This window comes from Ambystoma mexicanum, chromosome 4p, assembly GCF_040938575.1.
Source record: "Ambystoma mexicanum isolate Mex_15411 chromosome 4p, UKY_AmexF1_1, whole genome shotgun sequence".
NCBI classification, from domain to species: domain Eukaryota; kingdom Metazoa; phylum Chordata; class Amphibia; order Caudata; family Ambystomatidae; genus Ambystoma; species Ambystoma mexicanum.
The window spans coordinates 455,777,455-455,802,086 of NC_090927.1; the positions used below are offsets into that span (position 1 = coordinate 455,777,455).

At 44.8% G+C, this 24,632-nt stretch overlaps 1 protein-coding gene across 1 annotated transcript in view; it reads left to right on the forward strand.

Moving 5' to 3' along the window:
* NOL10 (nucleolar protein 10) overlaps nt 1–24,632 on the forward strand; it is an 856,295-nt gene that overhangs the window by 534,561 nt on the left and 297,102 nt on the right. The gene's annotated exons all lie outside the window — the stretch shown is intronic.

Here is a 24,632-nt window from a genome sequence, read left to right on the forward strand (position 1 = left end):
GGCAAAGTGAGTATGAATTGGACCATTCACGTTTGTGTTACATGATGTAGAAACTATATATAAAACTATCAAAGCAATTTAAATAAGAATGAGAGGAAAACGTGTTAATGTTCGTCGGATCTATTATTTGATTTCTCTGCCAAATATTAATATCCCAATGAGCCATTTAGTTCCAGCTTTGGGTTGGTTAATGTGAATTGTTGCTTTAAGCATTGCATCTTGTCATCTCTTTAACCATGAGATTGTTTTCAGCTAAGCAATGTATTTGGTTGCAGAAGAATTGATGGGCCCTGTTCCTCTATATTGTAGTTCTTTTCACTTAGTGCTTGTGAAACTTAATGTAAATTCTGAGACTTATTTAAATCTTCTATTAGCCCTTCAAATAAAAAATAATAATACTTTAAAAGATTTTTTGTGTGATTACCCCCCCCCCCCCCCCCCCAAACCCCATATTGGCACTCGGGTTCCTTTTACATGCTTCTTTGCTGCTATAAGGTTGGTTGACAGAATAGTATTTTTGAATCCATGCTTTGATCTTCATGTCACTTGGAATTCCTTCTGGTTGAAACCAAGCAAAGGTTAAATCACAAGCTATTGTGCCATTGGTATAAAGCAGTCTAAAGTACACGAGTGGCCTATCTTTTTTTGGTCAGGTTAATAATCTCCTCCTTGAGCATCGTTTGAGTTGTCAAAAGCAGAGCAGTGGTCAACGTGGAGGTTTGTCTGTGCTTCTAAACAAGGAACCATTACAATGTTCTGATTTACAATCTCCTCTGTGTTGGAAATGTCTCTTTCTCCTTTGACAAAGTCCTCAATGGACATGCCGGGAAAGCCTGATGACCAGTGGCGTAATGAGCGGGGGATAGGAGGGGTAGGGTGGGGCACAACCACCCCCCTCCAGTGTTCGAGCTCTGGGCAGCCGAGCGGCTCTCCCAGGGAACTGACACATTGCTCTGTGTCAACAGAGCACTACAATGGGAGATATTAGGCACTGGTGTGAGGGACGGAGAGGGGGGGGGGCTATTAGCAGGTAATTGTGTCCCTTAAGAAATGTGAATGGGGTGATCAGAAGTGGGAATGGTGCATAATGCTGCATGCTTCATGGAATTATGCCTATGGCTTTAAAAAACAAGGGGACTTTGTTAGGCTCACATTAATCCGCATGATGCTATTGTGACTTTGCATGCAGGATGGGGAGAATAAAACTAAAGCCATAATGTTATTGCTCAACATATTCTATGAGATGCATATAGTGTAAAGTTAGTTTATTATGAACGGCCATTATGTAATGTGGTTTGCTTCCAAGGAGTTCCTATAAAGTATTATTTAATCACATGAAATGCAAAGCAAAACCTTATCTATATCAACCAAACCTGTGAAGATGTGTTCAGTTGCCAAAATTGTCCACATCCTGGTTTCACTATTCAACCAAAGTGTGTGATTCTGGGCAAATCATTTAATCACCGTGTCTTGTTTGAAGCCCTGTAGTGATTCACTTCGTAGCTTTTGTTAATATATCATGCTATTATTTTTTTAAAAAAGCCTAATGATTATAGAATTACTCCATATATAATAATAGTGCAATTTAGATATTTTGCACCACAAAGTTATTTGGCACTTGGCTTACTTATGGCTACTTATTCTAAAGTCACTTCCATGGTGCCTCCCAGTATCAAACACTGATGATGCTCCTTGCGATGTCCTTTTCTGTGAAGTCACTTCTGTTGGTGCAATCCATATGGACATTAGGAGGAGGTTTGTAGGTATGGTATGTGTTGGCTAGACTGGCATTTGTGGGCTGCCATTCTACCCCTTTCTTACTGTGGCATGTCTTTATTTTCTGGGCATCCTGTCCAGGAGAGCAGTGTTGCTGTGTGCTCCTGCTCGGCCTGGCTGTTTGTAGAACAACAGTCTGGAGCAGGACACAGACAGCCGCGTGGCCATATGTTCCTGCTCTGTACCCTCCATGCACAATGGGGCGCATAGCAGGAGCACGCTCTGTGTCCCACTCTAGGCTGCTGGCTGCACTGCAGGCCCAGTAAGGAAGGGGCAAATCCAGATGCAGAGCAGGAGTGCACACAGCTCCATGTCCTACGCTTGTCTGAAGGTTGCATGCAGAGGGTACGTGGTCAAGTGATCATATAGGGGGCAGGAACGATTGTGTCCGCTTAGCATTAGTTTTCCAAGCTGTATTTGGGGGGAAAAGTAGCAAGACTTTTTTCGTGGACCACCCCCCATTCTTGCAATGCTGGATACTCCCCGGCTGATGACTCTTAATTGAGTTTGATTGGTTCATTCCTCTATGCATTTGTTGGAACAATTGTCCATTTAGATTGCGGCAACCCCTTTCTTAATGCTTCTTATTTTTTGAGTCGGCATCCACTGCCAGTGTACTTTTAAAATGTTCGTATGTTTCGAATTTTTCGAACCCAATATTTGTTAATGCTAAAAGAAGGCAACTAATGTTTTGTTCATACACAGATATTGTTTGTTGAAAGAACATTTTTGCCTAATACATTATTGGAAACTATGTATTGTGGATGGGTTCATCAGGGCATATGACCAATTGAGTGTAAACACAAGCTCACAAAGCCCTAGAATCAATGCTGAATCATAGCCGCACCCTGCTATACAGGCAGTATGTACCCACTAGGCACAGTGTGTACTGAACGTTTAGTTATAACTTAGGAGGGTGTAGATTAGATATGACAAGGATTCTAAGTATTACGCATCATAAATTTGCAGAAAGTCATTTCTTATAAATAGCTGAGTGATAAGTGTGATAATGGCATCGGCCTTCATGCCTTGGAGCCATAGTGAGATGAGGACATTTCTTGTGCGTGAAAGAAATGTGCACGTGGCTTTGCACAGCCAAACTGTGCTAGAAACATTGGACTGATTCTTAGACTTTCTCCAGCAGTAAATACCTTTGTGTATTTATTGGTGGATCACTGCATTTCATGCTGATCGTCTCTGGGTGCTACATCGACAAGTTGGACTAAGTCTCAATTTGGTCTGAACTAATTCCTTTAAAAATGATCCAGAATGTGCACAGTGATTGACCAAACTAGACTCGCAGAAATGAACTGCACCGGGTCAAAAATGGTTTATTTGATTTGTATGGTGTGTCAATGCTGCCTTGTATGTGTAGTGCAGTTGTTTCAAGATAACCCACCAATCCTTCTTTTTATAGAAATGTAGTATTTTAATGTAGAGGTCTACCAGCATCACATCTGTTTACAGGTTGGCAAATTGTGTCCTCTTCTGGGGTGTCTATCTGGAAAAGTATTGCCCCAAAACAGTATTTCCTGAAATTATTTCTCGCAATCCAATTACTTTCAGGTCAAAAGGAGGATAGAAACATTTATGTCATGCACTGAAGGCAGTACGCTAGGCAGTATACCACCGGCATTTCCTGCTTTTATCTCGTGGCTGCCCTGGGAGTGAGGATTGACCATGTCCTCATGATTGGTACAATCTGAACGCATCCTTTTATCTGCTTTGTGATCCTCACATTTTGTTCATACCAATTACTAACTCAATTTATTGAACCAAGTGAGTTCATTTTTGGAGGATTGTTTGTTTATTTTTCTAATGGACACATATCTACCAAAGATTTCTATTTTCTGAAGTTCATCCCTGATGCAGTCTACTCTGGAAAATCCACCATCAGCCATGATGTGGTACCGCGTGGCCCTGGAGACACTATCGTGGCTCCTTTGTTTCATCCCATGCCGCTGGAAGTGCCGTTATCCATGCTTCTACCTGAAGCAGTCAGCACCATTGTCCTCTGTTCGCTATTTGACTTGCTTCACTCAAAACACTCTTGTCAACTAATTCACATGAACATTTTAAGATTTTTTAGATTGTCGGGGATGCCACTGTTCCATGTCCGTGACAGATCCATACTCCTTTGATGTTTTTTGACATGGAGGAGTGCTGGTCCTGTCAGAGGATGACACCTAAGGCAGTGAGGAAGCAGGAGGCATATCTTTTTATAAACATTTCTAAGGTTTCTATCCTGGAGAAATCTTCTCTGGGACCCCTGCTCCAAGGCTCCTCAATCCGAGCCCAAGCCTCGGTTTCCTGGGCATCAGCTCTGTTTGTTCTCTGTAGAAAAAGAGGAGGAAGAGGCACCATCTCTCCAGTGGTAAATCCTCTTTCTCTCTGACGCACTCATCTACCTGATTAAACAAACACGGAAAACAATGTAATACAGTGTCGGATGATGAAGCGCAGCAGCTTGTTGATGTGCTAGACTTTCCTTTCTCACCACCTCTGCAATGCTGAGGCGATGACGACCTTCAGAAAAGCTATGCTGAAGAGTTTTGTCAGGCTCCCGAGTCTGTTAAAACCTTTGCCATGCTTCTCCTCATAGGGTTGGCTCTGGGAATTCTGGACACTGATGTTGCCTGACCATGTGGTCGGGACATCATCTGCCCCCTTAGCCCCAACTCAGCGCTGTCTTCCTCTTCCACCCCTGTGGCTTCAACCAGGTCAATGTCTTTGGTCGCAGTCTTATCGCCAATCGATTCAGCTTCCTATGCACAGGATTTTCCTACTTTAGCAGAATCATACTTTGATCTTGAACCCCAATTCCGCAAAGACGGCACAGACTCAATTTAAAAGTACCTGCTAACATTGAGCCATTAACGGGTGTGGTGGAGTGGACAAAGAAGTTCTCCAGCATTGGATCTTTCATAGATTCAGATGCTAGAATATTCCCCGTCGTCAGACTGGGAATCCTCAGTGATAAAAAAAAGTTATTAAACATTTTTTAAATATACACACATTGCTACATAGAAATGCATGTACATAGTCCATTATGGCCTATGAGCCAATCTATTGTGTAGTCCCTCCACCTCACTTTCGTCCTTTATGACCCCAACCAATGAAGTGGCAGGGCTTAAGCTCCACCCCAGTCAGCCATCTGCAGATTTTTCACTGCAGTCTAATTGACACAGGGAATCCTCAAGCTCTCTGAGCTTTTTCGAATTTTCTTCTATTTTCACAGTAGTTTATATTTTAATATACTCTGCCACATTCCCCTGGCTAGGGGCTATCTCCACTGGTTTTTGGGGTTTCAAAAAACTTTGATTTGACCCAGAATTCATCGAGTGAACTTTCTCTTCAGATGGCTGAACTTCAGGCTACCAAGAAGCCTTCCCTATTCAGGGATTGCACGAGGTGCAGGAGAAAGGTGGTTTACATGAAAGACCCCCATGATCACTGTATATACTGTCTATATCCTCATGACATCCAGAAATGTCACATTTGCAAGTCTTTTTCAACTAAGACCCTACAAGACAGACATAGAAGACTTCTCCTGCGTTTTGAAGCCAAGGGACTTTCCTCTGATGAGGAATCTGCGAAGACAGCCCCTGATCACTCCGGCAAATCTTCTGAGAGGCAAACTTCTAAAACAAGGGCTTCTTCAGTGGTAAGGAGTTCCTCTCCCACTCCCAAGAGTAAAAGGAAGCTGCAAATTATACCTTTCCTACCTCCCCTGGACTCTACAAGCCTTAAGATGAAACATTCTACGGCAAAAACTACCTCCAAAGGTAAGTAGGAGTTTGCAAAAAACCAGGGGGGGGGGGGGGCAGTCGTCCATGGAGAAGCTGTCTACTGGCGGCAGTAAAGATAGAGGCCTGTCGTCCACCAAGCAGTCGACAAAATCCTCATCGACCACCACGCGACAAAGTCCTCGTTGGCGAGTTTATCATCCACGAAGCAATTGTCGACGAAGGAAGCTCCTCATTTGTCCACGAAGCACTCGTCGACGGATAAGCTACCGTCCACGAAATCTTTGTCCACGCACTCGTCGACAGATAAAGGCAAGCCACAGTCCACGAAATCTTAATCCACGGACCCGCCCTCGACGAGGCCGTCGTCGTCAAAATCTTCGACCACGGCTCCGCCGACGGTACCGCACGCTCCTTTACCGACGGAAGAATTAGGGCCCAAAATGCCCCTTGCTGACGCCACTGTTACGCCATCCAATGAAGATGATTTTCCTGAGTCTATAGAAGCGCCGCCTCCGTTTGTAGACGCTCTTGAACCACAGGCAACACAATTATCTTCCTTAGGAGAAATGCCAGAGCTACCTGACGTCATCCTGCAGGAGGAGTTTTCAGACACTGAGTTTGTTTAAGAACAGTATTGTCTTACACCTAAGGAACACAGCCCTCCTTGGCAACCCACTACACGGGTGCCTGCTGATCCTGCGCTCATGTCATCGATGCAAAGGATCATTGAGGAGTTCAACAGACATCAAAATGAAAAAAGCAAGTCAGCTGTACCGAGGGAGCCAAACCTCGCGCAGAGGGATTTTTCACCTTGACAAAGCACGCCCAGACATTAGACTTCCAGGAGTAGGCCACAGAAAACGGTGCGTTCACCTGAGCCACCGTGCAGGTCTAGGAGCAGGACACTCAGTGCTTCATCGACAAGGGTCCCTTCTCCAGCTTCGTCACACAGGACAAGATCCCCAGCTAGAGATCCAACGATTGTACCATCCTCTGTTTCGGTCTCAGACTGGCAGGAAGATCCTTTCAGAGAATTTTCTGAACCAGAAGAAGGCGAGATCACGCAAGAGCTGGATACTAGTGAATGGGATGATTACATTGTTGAAAAGCCCAGAAAGAAAGATTCTCCAGGTGGCTCTTCATCACTGGATGATCTAGTCTCTTCTCATACTATCATCGGCAAAGCCGCAGAATTGTTTGTTTCAGGTCACATCGGAGAAGAAGTTGGTGCTTTATGAGCACAGGGAAAAACATAGGAGAACTGTTACTACCATTCCTCTCCTCGACACCATTTGGGAGTCCGGATCCAAGATATTGGCCACACCCTTATCCACTCTGACTCTAGTTTCCGGGCCTGAGAAAAAATACAAGGCTCCTGAGTCTGCACCTCTTTGTCTACAAGGTCATACAAAACCGGACTCGGTCATCATAGTAGCAGCTAGGAAAAAGTTGACCAATCCAGCATCACCTCTATCAGCCCCACCGGACAAGGACAGTCGCAAACTAGAGGCTATGGGCAGGAAAGTGTCCGTATCAGCATCGTTTACCATTAGAGAGGACAACGCATTGGCCTTAACGGCGAAATTTGACCGCAAGCTTTGGCTCCGCCTGTCTAAGCTGGCCAAACACTACATGTAGAACTCCACAAAGAAGCCAGGTCCATTATCGCTGATGGGGAAGCAGCTTCGGATCACATGATTGACGCAGAAGTCGATGTGGCGGAGTCAGGTTTCTGGCAGATGGCCTACGGCACAGTGCTGAGAAGACAGGCCTGAATGAAGGCTACCAATTTCAGGCCAGAGGTCCAACCTCAGATATTGGACATGCCCTTTGATGGTCAAGAACTCTTCGGGAGTCAGAAGTCGCAAGGTAATTCATACCAGGACACCAAGTACCAGTCTTCCAACAATTACAGCCAGAGAGGGAGGCTGGGCTCTGCTCAGGGGAAGTGGCAGAGCAAACAAAACTGACAGTCCAGCTCCTCCCCCTCAACGTCATACCCCGCTGGGGGGGGAAGGGTGAGCCAGTTCTTTCAAAGCTGGCAGTCAATAACATCAGACAAATGGGTGTTACAGGTGGTCCGCGAGGGACACACATTAGAATTTCTAGAACAGCCTCCTTTCTTGCCCCTGACTCCGCGCAAGGTGCATATGTTAAAGCCAGTCATGTCCGAAATCCAGAAACTGCTGCGCAAAGCAGCAATAGAGCCAGTACCTTACTCTCTAAGAGGTAAGGGTTTCTACTCCCATTTCTTCCTCATCAAAAAGAAGAATGGTCAATAGCCACCCATCTTGGACCTGAGAGCGGCAGTGCTCCAGATAAGATTTTGAGGTGGGAGTATTTTACGCATGATTTTTCAAATTAGAGCGTAAATGCAATTTCAAGAGAGTAAAAATGAGTTTTCTCCTCCGCAAGAGAGTAAAACGTATCCAACATACACCCAGTGCATACGTAAAATCAGACCCGTAGCCCAAAAGAGTTGTAGATCAAAGTTGTCTGGCTTGGCTTTAAACATTTTATTACACTCGTGGAAAATATTCTGCCATAAAAACAAGTACCTGGTACTTACACAGCTTCATTTTCAAAATTGTAGAGCCTAGAAACTCTGTTAAGAACTACTAGATTGAGACTGATGTATTGCCTGCAGAGGGAGTGTGAGTAAGCAATTGTTGGCATATGATTTACTTACAGGAACTTGCACACATAATCTTAGCAAAACTCACAAACTGCTAATCTACCTTTCCCGCTGTCTGCTGCAGGAAATTAATGTGGATCGCCAGACACTAGTTAGCAATATCACTTCAAATAACCAAAAAGTGCATGCAAGCAGAGAATCTCACTAAAAACACTTGCCCTCACGCACAAATGCTTGGCTAACAAGGCCCCTATCTACCTCTGCAGTCGGCTGTCTAACACCTCGACCTACCGACCTCTAAGAACTGCCCAGACCCACTATCTATCGATCCGTAGGTTTAAACTTCAAAAAGCGGGGGGCACCAGCTTCCCTGTCCTAGCCTCTAAGCTATGGAACTCTGTCCCCACTACAATCAGAGCTGAAGACTCATTCAGCACATTCAAGGCCAAAACCAAATCTTGGCTTTTTGACCAGCACTAAGACATGCTCTGCGCCCTTGACTTACATACTCTGGCCCGCTGACCTCTGTTACTATTCTCTGTACACCCTAGGGGTATATCTACTGTTAAGCATAGCGGCATTGTAATTACTGTATTGTTTGAAGATAGAAACACTGTTAGTATTCTGTTAATGTAATTTTATTGTAACTTTGTACAAATTGCGCCCTGTTGCCTCCGGGGCTAATGGCTTGCACTTTATAAATAAAACAAATACAAATGCAAGCTGAATTGCATTATGGTCGGCATATTTATAGTTTTACTGGTTTATTGTTTTTGTACGAAGCCAACAACCATAATTTTGGCAATTGCAGTTAGGAAGAAATGCAGGCAAGTGCATAAGTTGAAGACTGATCCCAAAGCCCTACTTCAACACTAAAGTGTGTGATCCTGGACAAATACTTTTGCCACTATGCCTTTTTAGCAAAAATAGAAATTGCTACTACAAGTGATTTATTTCCAACTAGTTACTGCTGAAAAGCCTGACTGGCCTCTGTTCCACTGTTCGACCTGTAGCATTAATAGTAGTGACCATTTATATAATGCACATGACAAAGTTTATATCTCTTGGCTTACTCCTTGCTGCTTGTTTAATATAACTTCACATGAACTCCTCGAGTATTAAAGACTTGTATGTACCTTCCCCCATCTTCTACTTCCATCCCAGGAGAGCAGTCTTGATTGCCCGATAGGTTTCCTCCTAGATAGCCAAGAATCTGCATCGCGGACATAACACGCATCACAGCAAATTCAGCCCATGGCCGCTAATCATATCAGTGGTGGAAGTGGAAAAAAGGAACTAGTGGTCCTCTGGTTGCATCCAAAAAGGAGGGAGTAGGATGGCCGGACAGATGGGGTGGGAGGCAGGGTGGAGCATGTGGACAGGGGACCAGGATCACAAACCTTGGCCGAACGGTGAAGCAGGGATTTTAATCCACTCTGCAAATTTGACCACATACCTTCCAAGTGTTACTCAGTACAAATAGTTTGGATTTCAAGGCCTACAGTAATGATGTCTTAAAGAGTTTACTTCCAAAAACACAAATTGCATAATAACACCACATGGCAACATGTAAATCCTTAAATCAACATGTTAAGCCTGAATCGTAAACTAGAGGTTCCAAAAATCTAGTTAACCCCACTGTTCTTTCAGTGATTTAATAAAAGAAGTTGTGTAATACACTCAGATATGGAGATTATTGACCTCTGCTGCCATCTAGTGGAGGAAAGGTATGCTTTTTATGAAAATAAATATAGCACAAACGGTACGCAGAAGAAAATGAAATGCTCCGTAATGGCTTTAATTACATGCGTATAAAGCCAAGATACGCACCTTATCTGTAGGGCTGGAGAGCGCTAAACAAATATATCAAGTGCATCAAATTCAAGATGATAACTTTGCAAGGAGTGCTCCCTTGGTTAAACATGCACGATTTCTTGGCCACTCTAGACTTAGAGTACGCATACTTCCACGTACTAATCCACCCAGCACACAGAAAATTCCTCAGGTTCACTGTGGGCGATCTTCATTTCAATTTCGAGTGCTCCCGTTCGGTCTGAGATCAGCACTGAGAGTGTTACAAAATGCCTGGCACCATTGGCTGCAAAACTCAGGAGGACAGGAACAGAAGTATTTGGCAGTTTCAAAGACGAAAAATCTCCTAAGAGGGTTAGGTTTTGCCATAAAAAACGCAAAGCCCTGCCCAGTTCCCAGCAAGACAGTTTCTTTCCTGGGAGCCGAACTCCACACCAACATTCCCAGGGTGAGACCGTTGGCAGAAAGAGCAACAGAAATTCTCTGCTTGACCTCCTGGTTCTTAGGGAGAGAAACGACATTGGTGCACTCTTACAAATCCCTCCTGGGCATGATGTTCTCATGTATATTCCATATACCAAATTGCAGGCTTCGCATGAGGCCTGTCCAGGAGGCACTGGACCACCAATGGAAACCAGCTCTCGGCTCTTGGGAGGACATTGTCCAGATTCCAACGATGCTGCACAAGGCTCTTCGATGGTGAAACGTTCCGCAGAACCTTTTACAATGGATGCCGTTTCAGGCACCAACGTCGACCCTTCTCTTGAGTACGGATGCGTCTCTTTCGGGCTGGGGCACTCATCTTGCAGACCTACAAACCAAGGGCTCCTGGTCAACCCAGGAGTCCCAACTCCACATCCACATCAATGTGTTGGAACTCGGGGCCATATGGTGGGCACTGAAAGCTTTCCTTCCGGTAGTAGTGGGGCAGGTACTCACTGTACAGACAGACCTCCATGCACTACACAAACAAGCAAGGAGGCACAAGGTCAGAGATCCTATCTAAAGAAGCTCAACTACTATGGGCCTTGAATGACAGAGTCCAAATCAAGGCGGAACACCTTCTGGGAGTGGACAATGTCCTAGCGGACAAACTGAGCAGGTGCTACACGTCTTCTCATGAGTGGAAGCTGGACGAGAAGGAAGCCCAACGGATCTTCGCCTTATGGGGCCATCCACATCTCGATCTTTTTGCCAACAGGGCCAACAAAAAATGAAAAATTTTCGCCTCCAGGTACCCAGAGAGTCAGTGAGTAGGAGATGCTTTCTCAGTGGATTGGATGGGGAAATTCCTATATGCCCCTCCCCCTTTGCCCTCATTTCCAGGATACTACGCAGACTGAAAGAGCAGAAGTGATCTATGATCCTAATTGCACCAGACTGGGCATGGCAGGTCTGGTACTCGACCCTACAGCACCTGTCCCGATGGCCCCCGATTCGCCTCAAATCGCATCATTATCTATTGACGATATAGAACCGCAAGGTCTTCCATCACAATCCAGCGAGCCTGTCTCTCTCAAGGCCTGGTTCCTGAGCAGCGTAAGCTGATGAATCTCAATCTGCCTGCGGAATGCTGGGATATAATCAGGGCCTCAAGGGCTCCTTCTACACGCATCACCTACACTAGGAAATTGACTCGTTTTTCCAAGTGGTGTGAGACGTATGTTATTGATCCTCTCATCGCTTCGGTTGAGAAAGTACTTCCCTACTTATTACACTTAGCCAAAGCAGGTCTTTCACCGTCTTCGATCAAGGTCCACCTATCAGCCATTACGGCATACACAATGGCCCCGGAGACACAGTCCTTACTCTCCCTTCCGGCCGTTAAGGTCTTCCTTAAAGGACTTTTGTGTACATACCCGCTTACGCCCACGCCGGTTCCAACCTGAAGCTTGAACACTGTGCTAACAGCCCTCATTTTAAGACCACACCCTAAGTTGCTTCCAAAGGTAGCATTGGAAATGACGCTCACAGAATGCATTGTCCTACCAACTTTCTTCCAGAATCATTCTTCGGAAGCAGAACAAACATTGCATTCTCTGGACATAACAAGAGTTTTAAAGTTTTATTTGCAAAGGACTAGGGAGTTCCGTTCTTCAAATAGACTGCTCATCGCCTTCTCTGGCCATACAAAGGGTCAGCATATTTCCAAACAAGGTCTGGCGCGCTGGGTTTCTTCTTGCATCACCCACAGCCATCTAACGAAAGGTGACCCCCTCCTTCCCAAACCACCCTCTGCGCACTCCACCAGAGGGAGAGCGGCGTCAACAGCGCTCCATGCAGGGGTGGCCTTGAAGGACATATGCAGAGCCGCCACATGGAGCACTCTGCACATGTTCTCTAAACACTACTGCCTGTCTGAAGATACCAACAAAGAAACTGCAGTTGGACAGGCAGTGCTCCGCCACCTTTTTGCATAAGGTAGGACCAGCCTCCTTTTGCCACCTTCCCCTGAGTATGTAACCGTTGTGTTGCTGCATGGTAAAGGTTTGATCAGAGATGTTTTCTGTATTATGCATATATGTATATGATGGTGGCATGTTTTTAACAGCTTGGTATTCTATTCAAGCATCTGAATCTATAAAAGATCCAATGCTGGATAAGTCTTAGTTACTTACCTGTAACTTTATTTCTCCAGCATTGGTGTATTTCATAGATTCACATGTGCCACCCGCCTCCCCTGAGAGGCTGCTCTTACGCTCAGCTTCCATCATACTGTAATTCCTACGGTTGAAAATCTGAAGATGTCTGCCTGGGGTGGAGCTTAAGCTCTGCCGCCTCATTGGTTGGGGTCATAAAGGACCGAAGTGAGGTGGAGGGACTACACAATAGAATGGCTCATAGGCCATAATGCACTATGTACATGCATTTCTATGTAGCAATTTGTGTATATTTAAAACATTTTTAATAATTATTTTTATCACCGAGGATTCCCAGTCTGACGACGGGGAATATTCAAGCATCTGAATCTATGAAAGATACCAATGCTGGGAAATACAGTTACAGGTAAGTAACTAAGACTTACTTGAGCAGTTGGAGGTCTCCCTCCTGCAAATGCAGGAAGACATTCAAGAAGCTAGTGGGCTACATACATACCCTGATATGGAGATAGAGGCATTCCATCTCTGCCCTATACCCACATTTTCGATCATTCAGTGATGCTGTTTCCAGATCAATTGGCACCCTCGAGTTGGTAGCTGCATCTGAGGAAGCTCCTACCAATGCCATTACTGTTGTACTCCAACCCAAGACTCCAAAGCTGCCATTGCTGTCCTTTAGGGGTCTTAACAGACTGATTTATGCCAGTCTGGATTATGCCAGTCTTTGCCTTATGGGCAGGGATTTGGTGGAGAAGCACAGAGTAGGGCCTTAAGATGCTTTCTTCTTAACTTTGCACCCATCTCCAGAGAGGTTTCTGATATAGGCTGCTAATGCACCTGCTAGAGTGATAGCTTTCATCACTGTACCTCCTGACACAGTCTAAGAAGCAGGACACATGGGGCTGTAAAGACTCTGCTTTATGTAATCTAGCTCTTAAGGTGTGTCACACAGATTTACGTGGTTTCTTTAATCGGCTACACCAGGATGGCAGAGACGCTGCTAGGAATATGTTTATGGTTGGGCTGGACGCTACAGATTGTGTGGGCTAGTCGTGGCCTTGGGGACCATTTTAAAAAAATGCCGTTCTTCGACCAGAATGGGTAACTTCACCCCGGGCATACAATTCAAACCATTGGGTATGACGGATCATGGCCTGAAGGCAGACGAGAGCCTTCAAAAATATTCTTGCCAAACAGCTAAGTCCCTTGTGATGTCGGTCAGTCTTCTGACTCGGCAGGGAGAGGCTGGTCTAAACCGCATTTTCCCCTCGAAAGCTTGAGTCTTTTGTTAGCTATGGCAACAGCAAAAACCTTAAGGAAAGGGACCCGTCCCGTCTCAGAGGGCCATGGGCTCTTCTAAGCCTGTCTGCTGCCTCGCTGTCCGCTCAACCCCCACAGCACTAAAAATACTTGGATATTTTCCTTGCCAGCACAAACATGATTCTTCTGTTGTGGGAGGGTTCTACTCCATATGGCGGCATAACATGAAACAAGTTCTGGCAGCTGGGTTCTGCAGATTATGGGACAAGGATGCTACCTGCCTTTCTTGCCACAGCCCCTCAACAAACCCCTATTTTGTCTTTGCCCACTCCTGATCGTCTCCTTCTACGAAACATGTCTCTGCCACGACTGAAGGGATTGGTTGACCTTGCCCTGTAACTTTCTGAATTCCAAAGAAGGATTGATGCCTTCGAAAAACATTTTAGATCTTGGACTCCTAACAAGCTCCACCAAAAGGAGAGCTTCAAGATGGTCACCTTGGTGCAGATACTCTTGACTTTGGAACTGCTTGAATGACTTCACGATTGACCGGTTTCTTTATATCTGCGGGACGCATAGTTTCACGTCTGTCCACCTTAAACATCAGAAATATCCCATTTCGACCCAAAAGTATTCACAAAGGTTCTGGCGGTTGTTGTAGCCCATCTGTGCAGGAGGATAATTCACGTCTTTTAACTCGACGACTGGCTCTTGTAGGCCAGATTAGAAGAGGAGGTTCTGTAGGATGTCTGGACGATGTGCTCTCTTCTCGACCACTTGGGTTTCTCAATCAACCCACTGAAGTCTTTCTGACCCCCTTCTAATTTAAGTTTTTAACAGCAGCGCTGGATACAGAGTGGGGCCCCTTGAAGTCCTTCCACATCAGCTTGCTGGAAATTTGTGGAGTTAGTCTGATATTGGGCTCTGTCTTACCATCAATTAGTGGTTTGACTGTTTAGATCCTTGTGAACAACACATCTGCCGTGCACTACATTAACAAGATGGGCAGTGTGGGGTCGCTCAGACTGTGCAGAGAGCCTATACACCTCTGCACAGGTGGTTCATCATGATTAAAATGAAGGTATGTTACAGCGTTGCTCCTTGCAGATAGTCTGAACACTCAGGCACGAGTGGGAGGTAAACAGTGCGACCGTGGAGAAGATCTTCTCCATATGGGGGCTTCTCCAGATCTGCCTGTTTGTGACCAGCTCAAACAGGATGTGTGAGATTTTTGCTCCAGTCAGTTTCCCATAGGACACTGCCTGGGTGATGCACTAGAGCTCCTTTGGGATTTGACCTGTTGTACCCGTTTCCTCCTTTTCTTCTGATTCCTTTGGTGCTGAGAAAGTTGAAGTAAAGCTAAACAACCACTAAAGAGAGGCTTTCACCACTGTGAAGCAGATGGCTATACAGGATCCCACAAGGGAAGACCAAACCATCGGAAGAATACAAGCAATCAAAGTCACTCATCCATACAAGGAATCGGCAACCAAAACATAGTAAGAATCTATCACTTAGTAATCCAGCTATGGCAATATTCCAGCCAGGGAACAATTCAACCCCGGAGTAGTTATGGCCAAGTGCAGATTACCCCTCTGCCTGAACCAATCAAGGGCACGGGTCAGTTCATACAATGGGACAGTTCACACCCCTGCCCTCGAACAACTCACACCCCTGCCCTCGAACAGCTCACACCCCTGCCCTTGAAAAGCTCATGCCACAGGGACAAACTCCGACCACTGGGGTTAGTTCCTGACTGCCATTGTTAGTCCCTCACCTCCAAGATTAGCCCCCACCCCTGGAATGCCCCAACCCCTGGGACAGCCATGTCTCCTGGGCTAGCCCAACCCCTTTGATAGTCCTCTGGAAAGAACCTAGTCGCTGGATACACCCAACTACAAAATACCCTGTACTAGGGAAGACCGACACACAAGGAATAACCAAAACAGAACAAACCCAAGTAGAGCAATATTAGAACACCACACCCGGAAACCAGCCTGTACCAGGAGTTGGCACACCTACACACCCAACGCAAACAAGTCCATTTGCTAGAACAAAACCAAAATCAATCTACTTATAACCGTACCTGTCAACTTACCACCCACTCGGACAACCATCTATCCTCAAGAACCATAAGCACTTAAAAAAGATAACCGGAAACCCAATGGGAAACCAACAGAATCAAAACTGAAAAACTACACATCACAAAGAATGGCAAGACAAACTGAATCTTCAACGTCAGCAGGGAGACAACCCTGAAGAAAACATCAACCCAATACAAAATCTTGCTGAACTAGTCAATGAAGAAACAAACAGATCTGAACACACAAGCCGGTGGAAAAAGGTACAAATACCAATGCAGTCACGATAATACACAGCAAAAGACCAAGAAAACCGCAGGAAACAAGAAGATACACTGCAACCTAGTCAACGCGAGATCAATGACCAAACGCACAACATAAATATGCGAACAGCTAAGCGATGGAGGGACAGACATCCTATTCCTCACTGAAACTTGGCTTACTCAAAACTACAAGGTAATAGCGCAGCACTTCCTACTGTGATGAGTCAGACATGGGAGATGGACACATTGGAGGTTTCTCACAAATCGCCAATTATTGATATAATAAAGGGTGAGGCAAATGCCTATCTTTCCCTAACCTAACAAAACCAAGACTAAAGGAAAATGACCTAGTGTCCCAAAAATGTCTGTCCCTCACACCATTACTTGCATACAACAAATAAAAAAAAAGGAAAACAAACTCTTATAATTGGGGTTGGATCCCCTTCCCCTGGATCAATACTAGATCATTTAAACTAAGTTAATTTCAGGAAAGTTCTTTTCTTTTGCCTAGTTCCACTTCAGGGGGAATTTGCAATTATTTTTTATTATCATTATTATTATTATTATTATTATTGTTATAATGTTTGTACGGCGCGACACGCCCATAGACCTCATTGCGCTCACAATAAAAAACAATTCACATAACATGGGCTAAGTGTCACAGTAAGTCAAGTAAAAAACCAGGTTGATAACTAATATCTCCGATATATCCTTCACTTGGCAAAATGACTTCCCAATTCAAAAAGGTTTCTCCTTCTTAATTCAAAAATATGTCTTTCTCTTAGAACAATTGCTAAAGCTTCTACTTGACCGTACATACATTGATTTGAAAAGTTAATGACAAAGAGATTATTTTCTCATTCACTTCATCTCATTTAGGTTTCTTCACAGAGAACACCTTGATCAGTACAGATCATTCACCTTGATCAGAAAAGATCATTCAGAAGTTCTACTTCAGTCAGGATGGTTCCACAACAGTTCATCAAACACAAGTAGAATTGTCAATTCTTTTCCACCACCATCAGTTACAACCTTCTACCACATTTAAAGTACTTCAACTTCTTTTCTTCCTGGTGCACTCACCTGCCCAGACTAACCACTATTTGTTCCTTTCCTGATATACTCACCTGCCAGGATAAAAACTCCTGCTACTAGTACTAGTACTATTCATACTCAGTGGCAAGTTAAGGTTTGTTCCCAACTTTCCACACTTGACTCTTTGCATTTGTAACACCCTTGGCTTATAACTTCTTTAATACATGCTGCCCAGAAAGACAATGATTCTTGCAGGCATTTATTTGCCACTTGCAATGCAGGGTACAATTCTCTCCCCCTTGATCCTTGCTACAAGGAGGGGTTTTCTCGTGCTGTCTTATTTCTTTCCACCAGACCTATTGGCTCTTGACAATGTGATGTATAACTCCTGTAATTGTTTCATTGAACCTGCCTTGAAATCTCTTGGCTTCGGCAATGCAGGTAATAAGGTCCCTTATTTGAATGTCCTTCTTTGGGAAAACTGTATCTCCTTTGTTTTATATATGCCCTTCTTTGCCTTGGGCAATGCAGGTTATACCGTTCTCTTATTGGGTCTCTCCTTTCAGGCAAGTCACATTCACTTTATTTAACAGTTGCCACCTTTTGGTTTGGGACATGTGGGTTACAATATCCTTCTGTTCTGTCTCCCTTTTGGGTAATTGCATTCAATCTGCTTTCTTTTAATTGTTCGCTATTCAAAATCTGCTTTCTTTTGAAGTGGTCTATGATGGAGCACCACAGGGTTAACTAGTTCAGGGCAACTCACCAGTTTCTTTTGGCATTTTTTGTCCAGACCCACTTGTTCTACTTTGCTGCTTGCAGGATATTCACTTGCGGTGGACAGCTACCCTCAACCTCTTGCGGCACGTGCTGTCTCTTGTTGGAGTTCTCACATCTCCACACGCGCTTGTGAAATCCTCACACTGGAGTGCGTAGCGGGACACAGAGATCAAGTATCTTTCAGGACAGCTGGTCTCACCAAAACTTCCTGCTGCGTGTCCGCTGCACCTCCAGGGAACTACAACCTCCGAAAAACTCTGTATGGCGCCCCACTATCGGCAAAGGGGTGGCAGCAACCTCTACTTTTTACGGCTGCTTCTGAAGCTCCTACTTCTCCTCCTGCCACAGCTTTCTTCTGACCTGCACCTGACAGCCCCTTAAATATTTAAAGGTCCCACTCAGGTGTGGGCCATTAGAAGAACTAGACCACTCACTATGGTCTAGTGACTCTGAGCCCCTCTTCCTCGTCTCAGTGCTAACAGTATAATGGGACTTGAAGTCCATAATGTTCCTAGTTTCTTTAATATCTCTTTTCAATCCACTTTGTTTATGGGTTGTATTTGACATATATTTAAAGGAAGATTTTAATTAAATTATAGGTTCTCTTTTAGGTTTATTACTTGGAACACTCTGATCACATTCCCTTGACAGCCTTCTTCTCCCTTGTGATCCTGCCATCTGATACCACCCCCAGAGTTAGGATCAGGTAACGTCTGCCTTCCACTGGCCTCGTGGGAGGAGGCTCTAGGCTCGGAATCTGGAATGACTCTGCAGGATTCATCACACTACCCAACAACTCAAACTTAAACAAGCCAACAGAGAAGGAAAAAGAGTAGGTCCCGCCAAAGCATCAAAGGACCATCTAAAAAAAACAGCACCACCAATAAATATTCCAAATTGCGAATCGCTCCTCCTGCAACTAGCCTTAGAACTTCAAACCAGCCTAACACTTCTACTTATCTACAAGCCACCACCTTAGAACCCTACCTTCAAAGACACCTTTGTGGATGCCATCACCAACATCACCATTAAACATGATTACCTGATCATGCTTGGAGATTTCAACGTCTGGTTCAAAGAAGAAAACATCAACTCACCCCAAAACTTTAACTTATCAACTAGCAACAATGCATCTACAACAACTGGTGAAAGGAGCGACACACACAGCAGGCCACACACTAGATGCAATCTTCTCCAACAAAATCCTGGTCACAACCACACCTCCAATGCAAATCCTCTGGAGCGACCACCTCATTATAACCTTTGAGATCCAACCGCCAAGATACCTGATAACCACCCAAAAAATCCTCCAATTCTGAAGAACTGAAAATCCATTAACAGTGTGGACCTAAATGCGAGACTGGGGAGCCACAAACCATCAATCATCTTTCTATACTCAGCCAGCATAGAAGTAAGAACAGACACAATCCAAAAATGGATTGCGAAAACACTATGCACCAGAAAAAACATTTGTCCTCTCGCTAAAGAAAACAAAGGCAAGATGGTTCACACCCCACCTCAGAGCACTGAAATAAACAAATGGATAACTAAATAGTGGAATAACTATGCCCAACATAAAAAAAGGCATACCAAAGACAGATTAGACTATTCCAAGCCGAAATACTCAAAGCAAAAAAGACATTTTTACAACAAACTCGAGCAACACCCAGAAAGAGATGTTCAACATCATTAACTAGTTAAGAACCCCAGCGGTGTGCAACAACACACCAACCACATCAGAAAAATTATGCTATGGCCTCGCAGACCATTCCAAAAACAAAATCACAAACATCCAGCAAATCATTAAGAGCAAGCTGAAAAGTACCATCGGCCACCTCAATCAGCCAACACCGGAACCACCTACCAGACTAAACCACCTCCCTCCGATCTCGACAGACAAATTCAAAAGCCAGGTGAGCAAAAGCAACAGAGCCGGCTCTCTAGCGGACCCCTGCTCAGCAGACGTCTGCAAGACTACACTCCTGCAGAAAACACCTGCATAATATTACCTCAACCTCTTCAACCACTCACTAGCATCAGAACCATGCTACAAGCCTTCAAATCGGCATACATCAAGCTACTCCTTAAAGATCCACCAGTAAACAAAGAAGACCTAACCAACTACCAACCAATCTTAAACATCCTATACTCGGCGAAACTACTAGAAAACTGCGTCTATTAACAAATCCTGGAACATGTAGAAAATAATTGGATGCTAGATCAGGCACAAGTAGGCTTCAGACCCATTAGAGGAACGGAAGCTGCATTCATATCTATATCGGATAATCTAAAGACCAACCCAGGCTCTAACGTCAACTCGGCACTAATACTACTCAATCTGTCAGCAGCCTTCAACACAGTCAATCATCAAAAGACTCTAAGGTATTGGAATCGGCAAACACAGCACTTCTCTGGTTTAAATCTTTCATGACAGAAAGAACAGACACAACATGGATCGCACCATTCAATTCAGCACCTCACAAAACATGTTGAGTCCCACAGGCTCATCACTATTACCACTACCCTTCAACATCTACATGACCCCACTGATTAATCTAATAAAAAAACATGGTCTCACCTGCTACAACTACACAGATGACACTCAAATCATCTACAAAATCAACACTAGTGAAGAACAAAACCCAACACTCACCAAGCTCCTCACTGAATTAAACAAGTGGATGAGCACCAACAGCCATAAACTCAACCAGGACAAAACAGAACCCAACCAGAACTATCCACAGTGGTGAAAAAAATCTCAGCATCCTAATGGACAACAAACTCACACTAGAGCCACAAGTCAATGCAATAGTTAAGAAATGCTTCTTCTGCCTACACACAATCAAGAGGCTACTGCCCTTCTTCACCTTCCCACACAGAGCCCTCTGTCATCCCTCTCATGTCAAGAATAGACTACACCAACAGCATCTATTTTGGAATACCAGAATACTTTGAGAAAACTACAATGAATACAAAACACAGCAGCAAGACTGCTCCTCAGACTCACTAAAAGAGAACTCACACCAGCGCTGAGAACACTACATTGGTTCTCCAGCATGGGGTCTGGCATGGATTCACTTGCTCATGAATATTCCCCGTCGTCCGGCCGGGAATCCTCGATAAATGCTTTGTGGTCGGTCCCCCTTCTGCTATGCTTCATCAACAGAGATGCCGCTGCAAGATGATACTCATCGCCCCAGCGTGGCCACGCCAGACATGGTACCCGGACCAGCTCCACCTATCAGCGGCACTGAACATCAGGCTGCCTTCTCTTCCAGAGCTGCTCTTCATAGAAGGCCAAACCATCCTGCATCACGATCCAGCATCAATGAAACTCACGGCCTGGCTCCTGCAGCCTTAGAGTTTGGCCACTACGACCGTCCAGTGGAGTGTAAAGCCGTTCTTGCCAACGCCAGGGCACCCTCTACTCTATCGTGCTATGGTTACAAATGGAAATGCTTCACAGTGTGGTGCAGAACGCAGCGCATCACGCTCCTGTGTTTCTCTGCTCCTCAGCTCCTGCTGTACCTGGTCTCGCTGGAGAAGTCTGGTTTGACCCACATCCCCATCAAGATTCCCCTGTCCAAGGCCTCCGTATCCAGGTGGCTCTCCGGCTTCATCATGCACGGTCATCGTCTGGCCAACAGACATCTTGCAGGCTGGCCGAGAGCCCGCTCTGTCAGAGCCATCGCTGCTATGACAGCGTTTCTCTCTGGGGTTCCCCTGCAGGACATCAGGTGGGCTGCTATGTGGAGGTCGACGCACGCACACACCTTCACAAAATTCTGCTGTGTCGACAGGGATTCCAGAGTCAGCCAAGCAGTGCTGCGCAACCTGTTTGCGTAAGGTGAGTCAATTTGTGAGGGTAAGTGTTGTACTTCTGTTGAGCATTGCCACTTCCCATGGTTGTTTATTTGTTACTGCTATATAATTGTATTCATGAGCATGTGAATCTCTAGATACTCGGGGGAGCTTGGGAAACTAAAAAGAAAACCACTGCATTTATAAATACAACAATGTTGTATTTATAAATGCAGGTTATTTCGTTATGAGTCTCCCAGGCTCCCTCGGCTCGGAGGAGCCCGGGAGACTCAAAACGAAAGCCGCAGCAGTCATAAATACAATGCAATTGTATTTATAATTGCAGTGGTTTTCATTTTAAGTTTCCCGGGCTCCTCCGGCCCGGGCGAGCCCAGGAAACTTATAAAGAAAACTACTGGAATCATAAATACAACATGGTCATATTTATGATTGCTGTGGTAGGAATATGACAAGTTAAAAAAACAAGCACTTACCGGGCATGAGCCTTCCTGCCTGCATTCTCTGCTCTCTGCGTCTCACTAATGAAGCAAAAGCCACCGCTGTAAAAAAAAAGCTATCAGCAGGTGGCTTTTGTTTCATTAGTGCTGCGAGAGCAGAGATTAACTTGGGCACAGGAGGCTCGTCCATTTCACAAAATGGACACCTCCTAGTGCTTTATTTTAAAGGGGTTTAAACATTATTTGTGTAACATTTTACATAGGAACTTTCATTAAAAAGATGATTATTATATATTTTGTATTATTTCCCATCTTGTAAGCCCATAAATTATTTGAGCGCACTATTCCTTTAATACCCAGAGGTTACTAAGCGTACCCCCGGGGATTGAACCTGTGTTGCTCTGTGTCGTCTTGCTTCCAAGGCAAGCACATTGCCCCTGAGCTCCTGAGACAAGTATAGTGGAGTATGTTAGCTGTGACTGGGTAGGGTGGAGGAGACTTATCCAACACTTCTTTGGTACAATGGGTATAATATGGTAGTAGAATTTGTTTTTGGTTGCAGCTGTGTGCATGGGGAGAAAACAAAGTACCACAGACACCATTTATCAGTCTGTTATAGCATATGTGTACTTAAATATCTCAAAGCCCAATTTGCAGGCAATTAATGAGACCTCTGGAAAAACGTTGTGACTTTGTGAAACTTGCGATTTTTTTGTACACAGCTTTGTGAAGTGTGCATAAGCAAAGTCACACAATTATGCACATCCCTATTCAGGGACTATTGACTGCATTTCAAGCATTCTTATTGGTTTAGAGGCGGTTAGTAATGACTTCCATGTGCTTACATTAATTAAATTAGCAAGAATAATGTTTACTGGCATTACTATTCACCTTGGAACTGTAGATCGGGTATGAAAAGAACCCAACAAAATCAAGAGTCACCTATTTTATTTAAAGATTTAAGGTTACAGCCTATACAAACTGCATATAAATGTTGGGAATTCCATCTATAAGGTTATTCCTCTTCCTTCTCTGGGCTTTGTCCTACCCCTACCCCACCCCTGCACCCTAATTGTTACACCTTTTGACTTCCACTCCAGTGCCCTGATGTTACCACCTCCTCCGGCAACCATCATCTTTCTGGTCTTACCACCGCCACCATCGCACTCTTTACTCTCCCCACCATCTCTTGTCCTCTCTCTCCCCATTTTAACGCTCATCCCCTTCCATCTCCTTCACCTTCTTAGCCCCCACCACCTGCATCTGTTTACTCTTTCATTTGATGTTAACAACTCCTCCCTCGCCACCTCCTGTTCTCCACTGCTGCCATGTCTCCACTTTCTTCGGTCTCTCCAATCGCTGCTTCTTTCACCACTATCCAGTCTTTCACAAATGTGAGCCCCCTGCTCCTGAAACTCACACTGAGTAACTGGGGCTAGGTGATTTATTTTTTTCCTCCTCCCCCTCGATGGGTCTGTACTTGTGGCTTGTAATTATGTGAGAGCTGGGATTGTTGTGCTTTTTGGGTGCACCTGAGGCTGTGTCTGCCATTTTGAATGGGAGTTTTCTGCCTCTCCCGGGTGCTTATTCTGATGTGCTGGAGTCTTTGTTGTTTTCAGCGTGTAATTTAGGGGCTGAAAACACACTGGGTACACTTTCAGAACTCTTTGTCGGTCTATTTACACGTGTGGTGAACTAGCAACACTGTATCCTTGGTATGAGAATCTCTTGTACCAGCACAAGGTGTCAGATGAGGCGTACAGCGTTTCAAAATGCCTGCAACCATCACAGAGTGAGGAGAAATAATTTCCCTTAAATGTTAAGTTTTCATGTTCTACATTGAAGCTTTAGATCTACTCAAAGGGATCTTTGGGCTCTTAAAATGAGAAGGGGATGTACCGCTATTGCCCTGCAAGGCCTCAGAAGGGTTTTGGGCAGGGTTAAAGATTTAAGGGCTGGTCTGCCATAGTGGGCTGTTGGGGTCGGTAGTGTAGACCTCCAAGACTGGCCTGGTGAGACACTTTAATTGTCGCCTCCCATGTGACGGGGACAAAGAAGGGGTTGGCATTAGATCCTCCCATACCACCCCTGGGCCCATCATTCACTGGCTCAGTGTGGCACCTAGCCCCCTGAGGCGGTTCCTGGTTCTGGTAGTTCCCAGAACATGGCAAGGGACTTCATCACACCTTGTGTAGGCAAACAAACGATTTCTTGGGAATATCACCTAAATTCGACCATATATTTAATGTATATGTATCCTTGGCTGAGCTTTGAAGCACCCTACTCGCGAGTTGGCGCACACCAAAATATCCAAATACTTTATTTTATCTTGCTTTATTGGCTTTTTTCGAAAGGGACTGATGGTTTTGCAAGTTGGAGTGC